Source organism: Anas acuta, chromosome 1 (genome assembly GCF_963932015.1).
Source record: "Anas acuta chromosome 1, bAnaAcu1.1, whole genome shotgun sequence".
Lineage (NCBI taxonomy): Eukaryota > Metazoa > Chordata > Aves > Anseriformes > Anatidae > Anas > Anas acuta.
In genome coordinates this window covers 21,598,266-21,613,820 of record NC_088979.1, presented here as the reverse complement: position 1 = coordinate 21,613,820, position 15,555 = coordinate 21,598,266, and the positions used below count along the sequence as shown (strand labels likewise).

Sequence of the window (15,555 nt, the reverse complement as noted above, 5' to 3'; positions counted from 1 at the left end):
TTAAAACAAAAACTCGCTCCCTGACGGACTGAAGCCAACCAAAGCCACTAAAACCAACCAAATTGGATACGATGCGAGGCTGGTGACTCGTTCTTTGGTTGTTGTTTAATAAATGAAAAGCCAGATGGACATCGTCAATGTTTTAGGGTGGATATTTCATCAGCTCCACCCTTCATGCACTGGGTTGCTCTGCCATGGTCTCTCATTCATGGTGGAGAGTAAGGAGAGCTCACCTGGACTTTCAAAGGGGTTTCACTTTTTGAACCGAAGGTGACGTTTTCATGAAAACCATTGACTTTCTCATGAGGCAGGAAGGCTGAGTACAAACTCACATCGTTGCAGTGCAGCCTTCCCCTTTATTTGGTGTGATTTTTCAATGTCACACAGATCAAATTTAACCAGGAGGTAAAGAGTAAACCTGGCATGTTGTGACAGAGACTTCCAAACAACAGAAAAAAAGCCCCATTTCCAGCCTCATCTAGGTGTGCTTGACTGTCATCTGGTGAGTCTTTGGAAGCTCTGAATATCAGGTATCTTAGGTATAAATGCTCAGGCAAATCAATATATTTTTCAGTGCAGGAGCAATGACAAGACAAAAGGAGTTTTCTGAAAATTCAGAGTGCACAGCTACAGCCTCAGAATTTAAAAATAGGGCTAGCACATCTTTAAAAATAAAAATAAATAAACTCATTTATGTGAAACAGGAACAGAAAATATAGACATTTGGGAAAAACAGAACTAGGCTTCAGCCTAAATACTGAAAGAAACACAAGTTTTGGAGGTCAGGAAAGGCTTTACAAGGTGTAATTATGTTGTACTTTCATACCTCGAAGTAGAAATACAGCTGTGACTCTGCAATTTTTGAGCTGTCCATGAGCTTCTCCATGAAGGAGAATTTCACCTGTAGAAATTCACCCATAATGTGCCAGGCGTGGGCATCTCTCCCTCTGCCAGCCCTGATTTTAGGCACTGATGCCCTGCCCAGGCACACATCCATCACGTTGATCCCTAATGTTTGCACCAGGGAGCTCGGGCTCTCCTTCCAGTTAATGGAGAGAAATTGACACTTTTAGGTGCTGTTCATCTCATCCTAATGCAGTCGTCGAAAATAAATCAGATGACTCACACTGTAGACGTAGCTATTTCTTTCCCCTGTCTTGAAAAGGAGCCCGGGATGATGAGCTGAGGCATGGGCTTGGGCACAGTGGTCTTCAGCCCATGTGTGCCCAGAAGAAGTTGCTCCAGACTGATGAGATATTTCCCCAGAGATATCTCAGTGAGATATGGCACCGAGGGGACAACTCGTCCCCTTTCCATCCCTCTGTGTCCCTGCACCTGGGCAGAAGAGGGGCGAGGGTGCGGGTGTTGGGTAGACAGAAAAGTTAAAGAAAAGGAAAATCAACCAAAATACCTCCTTGCCGATGGGAAGCTCTCCTGTTTGCTCAGATCACTACCGTATCAGCAAACCCGCGTGAAAGTACCGTTAATTTTAATACACTCCCAAGACTAATTAGGTTCAAATTGGGCAGAAAATATTGTGCGAACAAACAGCCCTGCACACAGCCCGCTGTGAAGTTTAAACAGGAGTGGCAGAAAAAGGGAAAAATAGTTTTTATTAATGCATTTACACCTTCTTAGAATCTCCCTGAATTGTGTTTTACCTTTGCTATAAAAATGAAAACATTTAAATTTCTTTAAAATTACATTTGACTTAATTACAGCCAATCCCTAATACCAGCAAACAACCCATTTTGCCTACTTTCCAGCACAAATAGCCACCAGCCTCATCATTTCATAAAGAGTTGTTTTTCTACATGATGTTCTCTATGTGCAGAATGTTAATAGCTACTATAGCTGAATATGAATAGGCTTTGTAGCTCCACTTGAAATATAGAAAAATGGCCCAGACATTAAAAAAGATAAAAGGGAAAAGGGCAGTAATGAATTTAGAGGAAAATGAACATTAATGGTACTAGCATTACCTCATGTTCCACATAACAAATTATTGGAAATCTGTCAAGCACACCAAATTATCTACTCATCTGCTGTTGTGGGGCCCTTTGGAGCCATCCAAAACCAGCAAAAGCAAGACAATTTAAGCTAATTTTACTATTTATAACAATAGAACAGACCATTAAGATAAATTAATGTCATTATCAAGTTTCTATGAAAATGACAAATACCGCTATTTCAAGCAGCTTTAGAAGCTGTTGACTATAATGAAATCTGCTGTACAGGTACTAAAAAGAAACACTCCAAGTAATTATTTTCTAGTAGCTTGTTTGTTTCCTTCACATTCATTTACTTTCACCACAATTAGTTCTGTACACAATATATGGTAACTAAACAGTCAACACTACGCAGCATTAGGACTAATTGGGCAATTAGGATGCAGTTTTCAGCCTTTTAGGTCCTAAAGAGAGCCAGGAGTAAACATTTTAGAGGCAACAATAGCAGCGCTGCCTCGATTTGTGTTGTTGGAGTTTAAAGGAATACAAAGCAAGGTGATAAATAAAGCCAAGGAGAAGGCTCTACTCAGAGCTGCAGGGAAGGAGGGGGATATCGGGTTATTAAATGATCCCACAGAGGGGCAAGGCCATGGGGACCCACGGGTGAGGGCTGAGGAGGGGTCCTGGGGGTGGATGGTGGGTGTCCCATCTGGGGGAGCTGGGAAAATATCTGCCCCAGCAGGGCTGATTCATGTCCCATCCTAACTTTCTCCTTGCTATGAGTAATGGCAGACACCATGTAGGCAGACAGGGGAATTTGGAGGGGTCTCGGCCCGGTTTTTCCCTTGGCCGGCTCCCACGGAGGGCAAGAAGAGGAAGGGATGCTCGCTGCCCTGCCTGGCTCCCGCTCACCTTCCCGCGATGGCACCGAGCGCTTCCCTGGCTGCCAAGCTTTCATCTGCCCTGGCACTCGGTGCCAGCCTCGTAATGGAGCAATTTGCATGCCCACACATCATTCCCACACCGCCTCCAACCCCTGCATGGCCAGGACGTGCTGGTGCTGCACAGGGGCATCAGGAAAATGAGGCTTTGCATGGGACAACTTGGGGTGAACTCCCTGGGGATGGGGATAAGACCCACCAGCAGCAGCCACAGTGCCCCACGTCCCCTTGGGGTCCCAGCTCTGGGGGCGCATGGTGGCCTCTGGAACAGGGACAGACCCCAGGAAAGGTGGCAAACAGGAGCATCCTGCATCCTTCCTCTCCCCTCTTCCTCCTCCTCCTCCTCCTCCTGGCCGGTCCCCATGCTGGACCCGCGATGCCACCACAGCACGGTGGTATTGCAGCCCGGGTGCTGATCAGTTCCACTGCTAATGATAATGAAAGGCAATTAGTCTCTAAAAGCATTATCACAACATTCATTGCATTTATGACGTTTTATTAGGACTATCAGTCAGAGATTTTATGAAGCCGGGGTTTGCTTTTTCCTTAATTAGACATTCATGAGCGAATATCAAATCTGACAATCCATTTAGTAATTTATTACAGAATAAAGAGACTCCAGCTGAAATTCAGCTCTGGCTTACACCTCTGGTTTTTTGCACCGAGTTTAATAGGAGCCGCATCTGTTTGCATTGGAGGGAGTTGGGCTCGGTGTCCTTATGATGGACTGAGCGCGTTCGTCGGTCCGGGAAGCTGGCACATCAGTGGCACGAATCCTCCACCCAGTTCTGGCCTCCGCAGTTTGACAAAGCATTAAATAATTTTAAAAATATAGAAAAACGGGAAAGCATTTCAGTACCGAGAGCTGACCTTGCTACCGTTTGTAAGGACGTGTTCAGAGAGGAAACGGGTGGCACAAAGCAGAGGAGAAAGTCACAGCCAGAGCTGAGGAACGAGGCTGCAGCCACCCAGACTGGGCTTGGAGACGGAGCGCAGACCTTCCCCAGCCAGGGACCCTAACCCCGAGCCCCCAGCGCCAAAGGAAACAGAGCTCTCCAGCCCAAGGGCGGATGCCTCTGTTCCCACACAAGCGGTTGGGATCCAGACAGAGGTAAGCAAATGAAATGTAATAGCCTGCGATAGACAGGCAGTCTGCCGGGGCGGCTCGAGCTTCCCATCTGCCTTAAATTCCCTGAGTTTATTACAGGGACCTGCAGGCTGGCGAGGGAGGTCGGTGGGGAGCCAACCTCAGCACACACCTAGGGTGTGCATCAAAAAAAAACCACACACAATGGGGAAAATGCTTAAATAATGTTTGATTTTTTTTTCCAGCCCTTTTTAGTGCAGCCTGCTTTGTAAATAAAGGCTATGCTGCAAATTTTTGGAGAAAGCAGGACTGCTGGCGAGGTTCTCTGAGAGCCTTACCCTGGGAGCTGGTGACATCCTCAGACATGACCCTTCTCATGCCATAAGAGAGGAAAACCCAGAGGTGCCCACGCTGGTCTTTGCCCGGTGAAGGCAGTGCCAGGTCAGCTCCAGCTCTGGGAATGACGGGGGAGCAGGCTGCAGATCAGCAGCTCCAGCCACAAAGTGCCAGCCACTCCTCAGGCAGCCAGACCCACGTCTAGCACCGCATCTGCTCTGCCGCAGGCCTTTCTGCTGCTTCTTTCCCTCTTCCACCGATGCTCCTTAGGATTTGTTTCATGCAATATTCATAAAAAAAAAACCTTAACACTTTGGTTTTGCAAGGAGAAACCCAAGCAGGGAAAGGGACACGCATTTAGAGGCTTCGCCCGCCTCTTGCCAAAACTGCTTTTATCTGTGTGTGTGTGTTAAGGGAAGAGGCAGACAGGCAGATGGTGGAAAAGCCACAGGCACACTGGTGAGGGCACAAAGAAAGACAGGACAGAGATTTTTTCCCATTTCTTCACCCTTTAGCAGGAAATGCAGGGCAGTAGCATCACTACGTCAGGCTCTTCCCTCCCGCCCCTACCACCAAAGCCCCTTGGCAGGGCGCTGGGGGGGTGATGAAGAAATCCCCACCTTCTCCCCCAAATTTTCTCCTTTTCCCCCTGCTGGCCGAGAGAGCTCTCAGCCCCGATGTGAGCACGTTAAGATCTGGGCAATGAGATCTCAAGGCGCCTGAAAGAAGCTGCTCCAAGGTGCGGGCTCCCACGGTGGCTTGGGAAGCAGCAGAGCAAAACCCAAAGCAATCCACCTGCAGCCTGCTGAAAATGGAAGTTTGTGAGCATAGAGATTAAAGTATTGGTGTGCTGGCAAACCAAGTCACACCGAACTCATCACGTTACATATTTATTGGCAAAAAAAAATCCATCAAATCTCTCCATTTTAAGAAATGAGGATTTTTAAGGATTTTTCCACTAACGGGGTGCAGGACACAGGATGCTGGTGCAGAGCTGGATGCTACCAGCTGCTTACTGTGTCCTTCTCCAGGCTGTATGCAGAGACCCAGCCTCTTCCCCAGTAAAATTATTTGGTCCCAGAGACTCTCAGGGCAGTGCTGGGTGAGACGGGAGTTGCATGAGGACGATCCCCTTCCCAAGGGCTCGGAGGTGGTCACGGGGCACCAGCCCAGCACAATTTACCTGCCATGTGTGTGCCCTGAGCTCACGGGGAGGACAGGAGCATTGACTTATTTTGGCCCAGAGCGAGGAGAGGAAAGCTACAAGCACACACAGGCACAGGGATTGCTCCTGCACCACGTGTTTCAAATATATCCGTACTGCACACCTTTCTACACTGCCAGGGACAAGGCTGTCGGCTGCATTTCCTCCCAACCCCACCTCCAGCATTGCTCCTGCTCCACTCCGCCCTCAGTCATTTGTGCAACATATGGCGAGCAGGACCACCGTGCTTACCTGGGGGGAAAAATATCCCACCTCTCTGCAAAGCCGTCTCTCAGCTCCGCCAGCTCCCTGGCTGCTCGTGCCAGCACAGGTGGCAGCGTGGTGGGTGGGAACAGAGGGCAGGAGAGCAGTGACTGATGGAGAACTGCCTCCAAACAAGGCTGTGGTTTGTGGAGAGCAGCAAAGCAGCAATGCCTCTCCTCCCCCTCGCCCCTGCAGAGCGTTGCTTCGTGTGCCCGGTCCTGTGCCGCGTCCTGGCTCTGGGGTGGCTGCTCCGGAGTCGTATCGTGAGTTGGGTCAGGGTGCTTGCTCTCACCTCCAAAACACCTGCAGAATATTTATTTTTAAACCAGATGAGATTGTCACGGATGATCTGCAGCTCAGAGGCGGCTCCTGCACAGCTGGAGGGGTGGCGTGGTGCAGCACAGGCTGGAACAAGGCAAACAGCTGCTGGGGCTGCTCGGAGAGGTCACAGCCCCAGGCAGCGTGAGTCGGGACCAAAGGGGGACCAAGGTGTCCACAGAAGGCTTCACAACAATAACTGCAACCTTTCTCAACCCTCCCTTCAAGCTTAAGCAGTGCAATTTATGTTGAGCTGCCAGTGATGTAAGATGACTTCTTAAAGGAGTTGGGTTTCTTGTAATGTCAGAATGCAGTAAGCCATGTACATGGTCACACCTTCCTCTGTGATGAAAACTGAAGAGAAAAAAATGGCATAGAAATACTTTTGTGATGTTTTGGTCCTTTATCTCCAAGTAAACTAAGCTCTACAAATAATAAAACAAAAGCTGCAAGTGAAATTCTAAAAGCGAGCGTTTTAGTTATTTGAAGAACATGACGAATACGGATATATTTTTGTCCCCCGAGACTCCAGGTCTGGGATGTGTGAGCAAAGCTCTGCCTGCAGCAAAGCAGAGGACCCCGGGGAGGAGCAGGAAGGGGGAGCACAGTGCACGGCTACCTGAGCTTGGCTCGGGCTCTTGCACTGCACAAAGGGGAGTTTTTGTCACGTAGGGCATGCAGGGAGCACGGATAATCCATCAGAGAGGAGCCGAAGCTCTTTCCTCGGTGGGCTATCTGCTCACATTGCTGTGCCCTTTCAGACAAGGAGTAAATCACCTTCTCCATTACCAGGTGTAGCGGGGTGAGGAACTGCACCCCGGAGCCCCAGTTCCTCCCAGGGAGCCAGCTGCATTCCCGAGGCAGCGCAGCTCCTGCTTCACCTTTCCCGCTGGCCTGAAGGACACAGGCAAGTCATGGCTAAATCACGAAATGGCAGCTTGAATTAAACGGTGATTCACTTTTTTTTTACAGCCCATTAATAGCAAACCATCTCTAATTACAATAATTTGCGGTCATAAATGACTATTAATATCAGGTTCGTCTGGGACAAAGACAATTTGCTGTCTAAAATGAGGGACGTGGAATGGCTTTGTACCCAGGTGCTGCTTAAAGGCGTGATTTGGGTTGCACATGGGGGCTGTCACAGCAGGTTACACCAACTGTCGTGGTCTTGGGTCAGGAGAGTAACAGGAGAACTTGACAAATGAAATATCCGGGGCTGCAGTCGCTGTGGATAGAAGGCTGGGGCTTTGCACTGAAAGTATGACTTACAATTTTCCCATTTTTTGCTGGGATGGGAGCTAACTGGAATGGATACAAAAATTGTTGTACGAACAGGGCGTGCAATAGAGATACACTTCAGCTCCTTTCCACCCATCCAATTATTTCCACGGAATACAGGCATAAATTTCCCTTGTTTGTTTGCTGAAGGTCAAAAGCAGACTCCATTCATAAATCAAAAGTTATGTCTAGACTCTGGAGTGCCTACAACACCCTGTACAAACACATACCTCCCTCGTGTGTGCTTACAAACATAGGATCATAGAAAAACTGCTATTGTATGAGACCTCTGGAGCACCAGTCCATGCAATCCAAACCTCTGCCCAAATCGGGACCAATATCAAAGCTGAATCAAGTTTCTTAGAGCCTTCTCCAGCCAGAGTCTGAAGCTCTCCAAGGACTGGGATTCCCCCATCTGGAGAACAGCCCTGTTCCCGGGGGGTCTTTTAATCCAAAGAGCTGCCTTAGATATTTCATGTCACCTTTGCCTGCATCTTACCTTCAGGTTTTAGCACACTCACGAGGTCAGTAGGAACTTTGCCCACTTCCATAAGGACCTTTTCCTCCGTGCACAAGGAGCTTTGTGCTATTACTTCTTTTCCAGTTTCCACAAAGCTCTCAATCAGGCCCTTCATGAAGGCTGTCGCGGAAATGGAGCTGTCATGAAAAATCCTCCTTTAAGGATTAATAACTAATCCAAAGTGGTTAAAAGATATGAAACAAAGGATGGAGAAGCTGAGACCGTTTGTCACAATGAAGGAGATAACCACCGGGGAGCTGCGCTGGCCAACATCTTCATAAGTGATTTGGATGAGGGGCGAACAGTGAGGTGAAAAAGTTTGCTGATGCTGCGAAATTGTCGGGGAGTAACAATGACAACTGGCTCTAAGGAGCTGCAGGAGGATTTTAGGCTGTTGGAGTGACTTTGAGGATAAAATGGAAGATGAAATTCAACATTGATAAATGCAAAGTAATGTGCATGGGGAAAACAATCCTAACTATGTATGCTCGGTGATGGGCTCTAAATTAGCTATTATCACTAGGGAAGAGATCTTTGAATAGCTCTCTGAAATACCAGCTCATTACTCAGTGGTGGTCAAGAAGGTAAATAGGATGTCAGGAGTTATTAGGAAAAGAACAGAGAGCAAAATAGAAAACACCATTATGCCATAATACAGATGTACTCAAACCTTGAACACTGCACGCAGTTCTGGTCTCCTGTCTTGAAAGCGTGTGCTAGGGCTGACAAAAAACGAGGGGAGGGGAATAAAGGAATGGAAGGACATTTTAGGGGAAGTAACTGCAAAAACGAGGACGCTGAAGTTTGCAGAAAGCATGATTGAAGGGGAATACAGCGAACTGTTAAATTATGAATGGCATTTAGAAAACAACAACAACGAAAAAGAATGGTTATTTGCTATTTCTCAAAGACCAGCTAGGTGTGCGTAAGTTTTAAATGAAACAGAAAGGTACTTTTTGTACTTATCCTGTGATAATGACTTCCACAGTTTGGGATTAGATATAAAAAAAAATAATTAAAATATCAGGTTAAAAGCAAAGAGGGTAATGCAACCTCCAGCTTAAATTTGCATTGGAAATATGGGCATTTTTCCAATGGAAAAAATGGAAAATTGTGTTCAAGCATGAATATATAAACAGGAATGTATATATAAATATAAACATGTGCAAGAATGCACACAAACACTATTCCTAAGCCAGAAGAGGAGAACAAGGAAGAACAGCTCTACTTGCTCTGTTCATCCAGTGTTCACCCTCTGCCAGTCTCTCCCAAGACCCACTCACATGCCCATCACCTCCTTTTAGGATCGCTGTCAGAGATGCCAAGCACTGGTCTCTGCTTTCAGGTCCCCAGCCAGAGCTGACGCTCCAAACACCACCAGTCCCTGGTGTTGGGCTGCTGACAGCCAGCTTGAGCTTTCAGGAAGAGAAGATGCATGAGTGTATGAGCATCTCTCTTCAGAGAACAGCATCTGTGTGCAAACAGAAAGGCAGGGTTAAAAATGTCATCTGCAGTTCACATCACTCTGTCAGAAGGAATCTAAATTGCAAAATCCTGAAATCTTTTCAGATGTAAGAACTGTTTTTTTTGTTTTTTTTTCCTCCTGGCCTTGTATTAAGATTGGGAATGCAGCATGAGAAAAAAAATATATATATATATATATATATTAAATAGTATATTTATGGAGGAGCTTGGACTGGTGAGCTGCTGGAGCCACTATGGAGGAGCTGCTATGTACGCTAGTTCTTATGCATCCTATGGGAATGCTTTGAGTCCAGCCATCGTGTTATGATGCCTAACTTGAAGAGAATAGCAAACATTTCACTTTTCCAGGACTGCAAGACCCTGACTGCCTCTAGAGTCAGTGACATAGCCCAACCCAGCACAGCACAGCCCTCCTTCCCCAGCCCAGCTGTGCTGCTTGGATCCTACATGCAAGGGCAGGCTGGGTGCTTGCCACCCAATGTTTTATTGGATGTGGTGCTCCTTAGCTTGTGTTACCACCCAAGCGAGGGTCCTGCTGCTGTCCTTCACTTTCACGACACAAAATAAATGGAAGGAGCAGGCGTGCAGGGTGTGCACGTGTGGACCTGCTCTAATGGCACCGTGCGTGCGTTCCTGCCTCGTGATTCAATGGACAGGGCTAGGAACAGCGAGCATATAAAAGGATGCCACATTTTCAGATGGTCGAGAAATGAATAATGCATTGGGAAGCAAACATAAGCATTATTTCTCTTCTAATCAGTATCATGAAGCATTTTACAAATTAACCACTTTCCCCAGACACTTACCATATTAAGTAGCTCTAGGCAGAGCCCCTATCCGGGTGGACTGTGCCATCTGCATTTAGAAAATTGCCTATACATTTATTAAAGTGAAATTCACCCATTAATTAATCCTGTCAGCATTTTCCCTGGAAACTCTCATTAGCACATTGAGCTAATTACTACAACTAGCAGTACTAGAGGTGTGTGCGTGTGAGGGTTGGGAAGGAGGGATGGTTATTTTAACATAATAAAAGATATAATATTCTTAGATTTACATTAAATCAATTAGACAAAGTCAGAATAACTTTGTACTGAGATAAACCTGCCATGTTATTTTCCTCCCATATTAGATCTTTGGTTGCTGGAGGAAAAATATACTCAAAATATGACAGAAATCTGAAGCTGCTAACAGTTATAATAGCCACAGCTGCATGCTGCTACCTATGTAATTACGTGATGTTAGGTATATTTTGACCTAGTAAGAGGAAAATGCATTTGTGTAGCAATACTGCTCAGTTCCTTTTCTAGTCTTTCTTTGCTTGGGATATTTTCTTACTGGCTTGTAGGACAGCAGCACTTACAGACCTTGGCTGGACAGGAGGGTTTGGAGGCACAGAGTTACCTTGACCTGCCCTGTCTCTTCACTGAGGTGAGCCAGGGTGAATGTGATAAGCTCTTGACATGCCCAAACCAAAAAACTGCATTAACTTGAGCCTTTTGCATTGAGGTTTATGTTAACACGCTTTCCTTGTTCATCCTGTAGGTCGGAAGTAGCTGCTCAGCCACTGCCTGAGGCTCCGTTGATGGACAGTCCTTTTCTACACCACCATAACCATAACCCCAGCAATGAACATCACTGAATGAACATCAAGTGAAACACAGGGAAAGCTCCACAGGGAGCCTGCTGGCTACCCCAGTGAAACAACAGGTGGGAGGGGAAATGGCAGCACAGAAAAATGAAATTACTCTTAGATGCCTTAGGGTAGCAGGAGGCAAATACTAAATCCAGGAGTCTTAACTCCTCACTGAGTCACCTTGCTAGCATGTACAACTGCCCTCAGCCGAGCATTTACTGGGGCAGATGTATCACACCAGTCTCAAAACCAAGGATCCTCTCTTCTCCAGATACTGCAGAGCTCAGGACGTGTTTTGTAAGCGAGAGACTCTACACAAGGTCATTGTGAAAAACATCCCATCTCAATTAAACGCGATTTGCTCCTACTAATTTTACTGTAGTACAAGCCTTGTAACTATAATTATCCAAAGCTCCAAGCAACAATACACAGACACTTAACAGTGATCACATCCACAGCCCCAATTCTTTGGTACTCTACTGCATATATAACTTTTCTCCAGCCTTTTATCCTTTCAAAGTCAGTAGGACAGTCCCCATGTGTAGAGCAGCTCTTACACATACACGCCTTCAGAATCAGACCTTAAGTAACGCTTTGTAATCCCGAAGGTATTCTCTATTTAATGAGGAATAATAAAAAGTGTTCCCTGCTCAAAAAGACAAAAATACTTTTAACGACCTCAAATAAAAAAATGGGTTATTTCAACTTGCTAAGGCTTTTACTTAGCATTTTTTTATCACATCTTTCCTTGCCTTTTAATCTTGATAGATTTCAGCTGTATTGCTCCAGCAAAAAATGGATTCTCCTGTGGCTAAAATAATTGTATAAATAGGGATGCTAATGCTCCCTTTATCTGATTAGTATCAAGTTGGGGAGACTGAGAGTTCAGATTGTATTTGTATTATAATTTCTATTAACTTCTGCCCCCAGTTCCCTTATAAAGACACTCTAGCAGAGACGTAGCATGAAACAGGCACAGGATGTGAAGCAGTTCTGGTGTTAAAAATGAAAAGAAGAAAGTTTTAAAGAAAAACTTAATCTCTGTCACTCATAGCAGATGGCTGCTTATTTAAATAATCAAGTTAAGTAAGATGCATTTAGGACTATCTTGTTTAATTTGGTTATTTAAATGAATAAACTGCCTGCAAGGCACTGGTTTTTACAGACACCGTCGCGTCTTGTTCAGCTCTGGTTCGTATTTGCTGATTTGGATATGGTTAGATCCAGAATGGATGAGCTCATCATTTCTCCCTGTGGCTCAACTGTTTTGCTTACATGGGGAATGTTTTAGATCAGATGAGAATCACCCTGATGTGCTGATTGATATTATGTTAATGCCTAGCAGATTAATGCCCTGTCAAATTTGCATATAATGAACGTGGCCCGTAACCCGTTGCTGAAGTGTGCATCCCCACGTGCCTGCCCCAGATAACAGGACCTTTCCATACCAACAGGGAGCCAAGAGGGGAGGAAAATCAGGTTCTGTAATTCCTCTTTTCTGCGTTCAACAAAACTACCACTGCACCTGCAGAGTTATCAGGTGGCTACGGGTATGGGAGCGATTATGCAAATGGCATTATGCAATTTTAGTGAGTGATCTACCACCACCCAAAGACTTGTTTGGTGTAAAGGAGGCATTTCCAACCCAGAGATGCTTCAACAAAAGTAAGGGCTTTACCTGGCAAACCAATGGTGTTGTTCTGCCCTTTTAACTGGCTGACTTGGGCAGCACTCATTATTTACAGCTTTGTCCAGATTTTTTCCACTGTCACTGTTTTTGTGGAACGCCTCCATTTAAAACTGCACAGCTTCCCATTGTTTCTGAGAGGATGTCTTCTGCCTGTGGAATAATCTGCCCCTCTCATCCTAGTGAGCTGGGTTCCAAGCAAAGCACATTTCATACAGGGTATGTCAGCCTGAATGCTCACCAGGATCCTTTCCTGGGCTCAGCTTAACTTCTGAGGCACAGCTTCATCAGTAATCAGTAATTTGTGCACTTTGTGAAAAGCACTGTGCATAGAAAACCCAGCCTGGAGAGGGTAATGAAGGTAGGAATCACCTCAGGGCATGTCCAGGTACAAGCATGCAGGCCTATAAGTTGGCAAACTCATTTTAAAAAGCCAAGGGAAATATCAGTAGCTTTGTTCACTAAGCAAAAATATTTCAACTGCCAATGAAAAGCTAATAACTTAATGTCATTGAAAATACCCAGATTTGGAAATTTTGCATGTATTTTTCTGTCTGTCCTGTGGTCAGTTTATAAATGGCTGGGGAGGCCTGTATGGGAAAATGGAAAACTAGGATCTGGAGTGATGTGAGATGACAAATTTTGATATGAATTTAATGCAGAGAAGACTTGGACCTGCCTTTCCCTCCTCTTGAGCCAAGATCCCACAGTAAAGCCTTTGGCTTCAGTGAAATGCTACATTTTTTCCAAAATTCAATTTTCATTAAAAAGAAAATTTTCCAAAGGGTCTACAATAAATACTTATAAAAATAATATAAGGAAACAGGGGGATAACCTCTATATACTTACTTAGACATTGGTTAGATTTACTCTATATAAATCACTTTACTTGGCTTATGAATGTTTTTAGACATAATTAAAAGAAACCATTTACCTTTTAGAGCATCAGTTAATTATATTTCAAGCTTACAAAGTACAGTTGTTTTTCATTACCCACACATGTAACTGTAAAAGCAAAGCAAATGTTACTGTTATAGCCCAACATTCCTCTTCAAAGTTTACAAAAACAGGGTGAGCTAATGGAAAAATAACTACTAAATAAAGCACCAACTGGCCTGGTTCTAGGCCTACTTTTATTTTTTTTCCCCCCTTTTTGGCTTTTTAATAAAAGATACCGCAATTTTTCCACTTCATTTTCACACAGACATGAAACAGCTAACAATAACTCTTATCTTTTTCAATAGCACGTTGAAACGTATTAGTTGAGATGAATGACTATGAGATTTGGATGTTAAAAAATATTCCACCTCTGTTGTTCTATTTCCTTCTAAACAAGTGGACAAACAAGAAGCTTGAGTTCCTGCAGGTATGCTAACTGCCTTACTTGTTAGGACCAGGCACAAATTTCATACTGCTTTGAACATGGAAAAACACTACAGAGCTGCAGATTAGTACATTAATTTTTTTAAGTTGGTTTTATGTTCAATTATACTTACCAAAGTTCTCATTAGAACATTCTGCAGAACACTTTTTGAAGGACTTCGATATAATGAATGCATCTGAGCTTTTGCAGTATGAAAAAATTCTATTCAGTCTCTCTACTACTACTACTTACATTTGTGAGTTACCTGATGATAGTGAATGTGGGAATAATTCAGTGCATTTCTGAGCAGAATTCTATGTGTTCATGCAGAGCTGGTTTCTGAATTTCTCATTGAAAACAATTACCTCCTGCTGCTCTTGACAGAAAAAAAAAAAAAAAGATTCATTTCTTTTGGTTCCAGCATCTGTGTTTAATTTACATAAATAACTTATGGTCTGATACCATGTAAATAAAACTGGTATATAAATCCAAATAAATACAAAAATTGCTTAGAACGTAAAGACGTCTCAGCACAATTATAGTGTTTTAAAATTACTAACAAATAAATTGTTAGACTGCCACTCAAATATGTAATAGTTCTTTGAATTTCAAATGGACTGAGCTTGTTAGGACCATAATTGCTTGAAGAAAATGTAAACATAAAAGTCCCAATCCTGCATCAGAATGCAAAAGAGCACAACTTGAAAATCATTGGAGTCCTGCTGGTTTCTGAAGTTATTCACAGCAAAATAAGGGTTTTTCATCATTTTCATTCATAATGCAAAATTCTGGATATGTCATTGGAGTAGATGACCCCCTAAGGTCCATTCCAACCTGACTTAAGCTGTGATTCTACGCTTCTATCACAAAGTAGTAAATTCTTTCAGAATTCTCTTGGAGCTAAAAAAAAATAATAATAATAAAAAAATACTTATTCCTATAACCCTAGAGCATGTGGAGGGAGGGCAGAAGGGAAGGGGAAGAAAGACTATTGGAATTAAACAAGAAGTTGATAGCACAATGTGGGTTCTGGAAGTCACCAAAGTAACAAGTCTGGGAACACTCAGTTTATACTGGACACTGAGATTTAGCCTAGCTGTGAAAGGTTTGTTGGATATGCCTGCTGAGAGTAAACCTGATATAAAGATGAAAGACAGAGAATTGTAGGAATGGGTGAAATGCAAAACTCTGGATGATGAGTTTTCCTTATGTATCTCCTAGAAGAATCCAGTCTGAATTCTGGTTGGAACAGGAGATGTAAAGGAAAGTGTAGATTGGTATGAATGCTTTGTTGTTGAAGAATGTCAACTTTTTATTTTTTTATTTTTTTCCCTAGGATATAGTTATTTTATTTTATTTTATTTTATTTTATTTTATTTTATTTTATTATTTTATTTTATTTTATTTTATTTTATTTTATTTTATTTTATTTTATTTTATTTTATTTTATTTTATTTTATTTATTTTATTTTTTTAAGATGTTG

General features: G+C 43.7%; 1 long non-coding RNA gene across 1 annotated transcript; it reads right to left on the bottom strand.

Annotated features, from left to right (window-relative positions):
• Nucleotides 1–1,282: 1,282 nt before the first annotated feature.
• Nucleotides 1,283–9,489, bottom strand: LOC137851228 (uncharacterized). Its single transcript, XR_011093085.1, has 3 exons — nucleotides 9,184–9,489; nucleotides 7,880–8,037; nucleotides 1,283–6,453 (listed from the first exon to the last, which is right to left on the bottom strand). It is a non-coding gene; the product is annotated as an uncharacterized lncRNA (long non-coding RNA).
• Nucleotides 9,490–15,555: the final 6,066 nt, after the last annotated feature.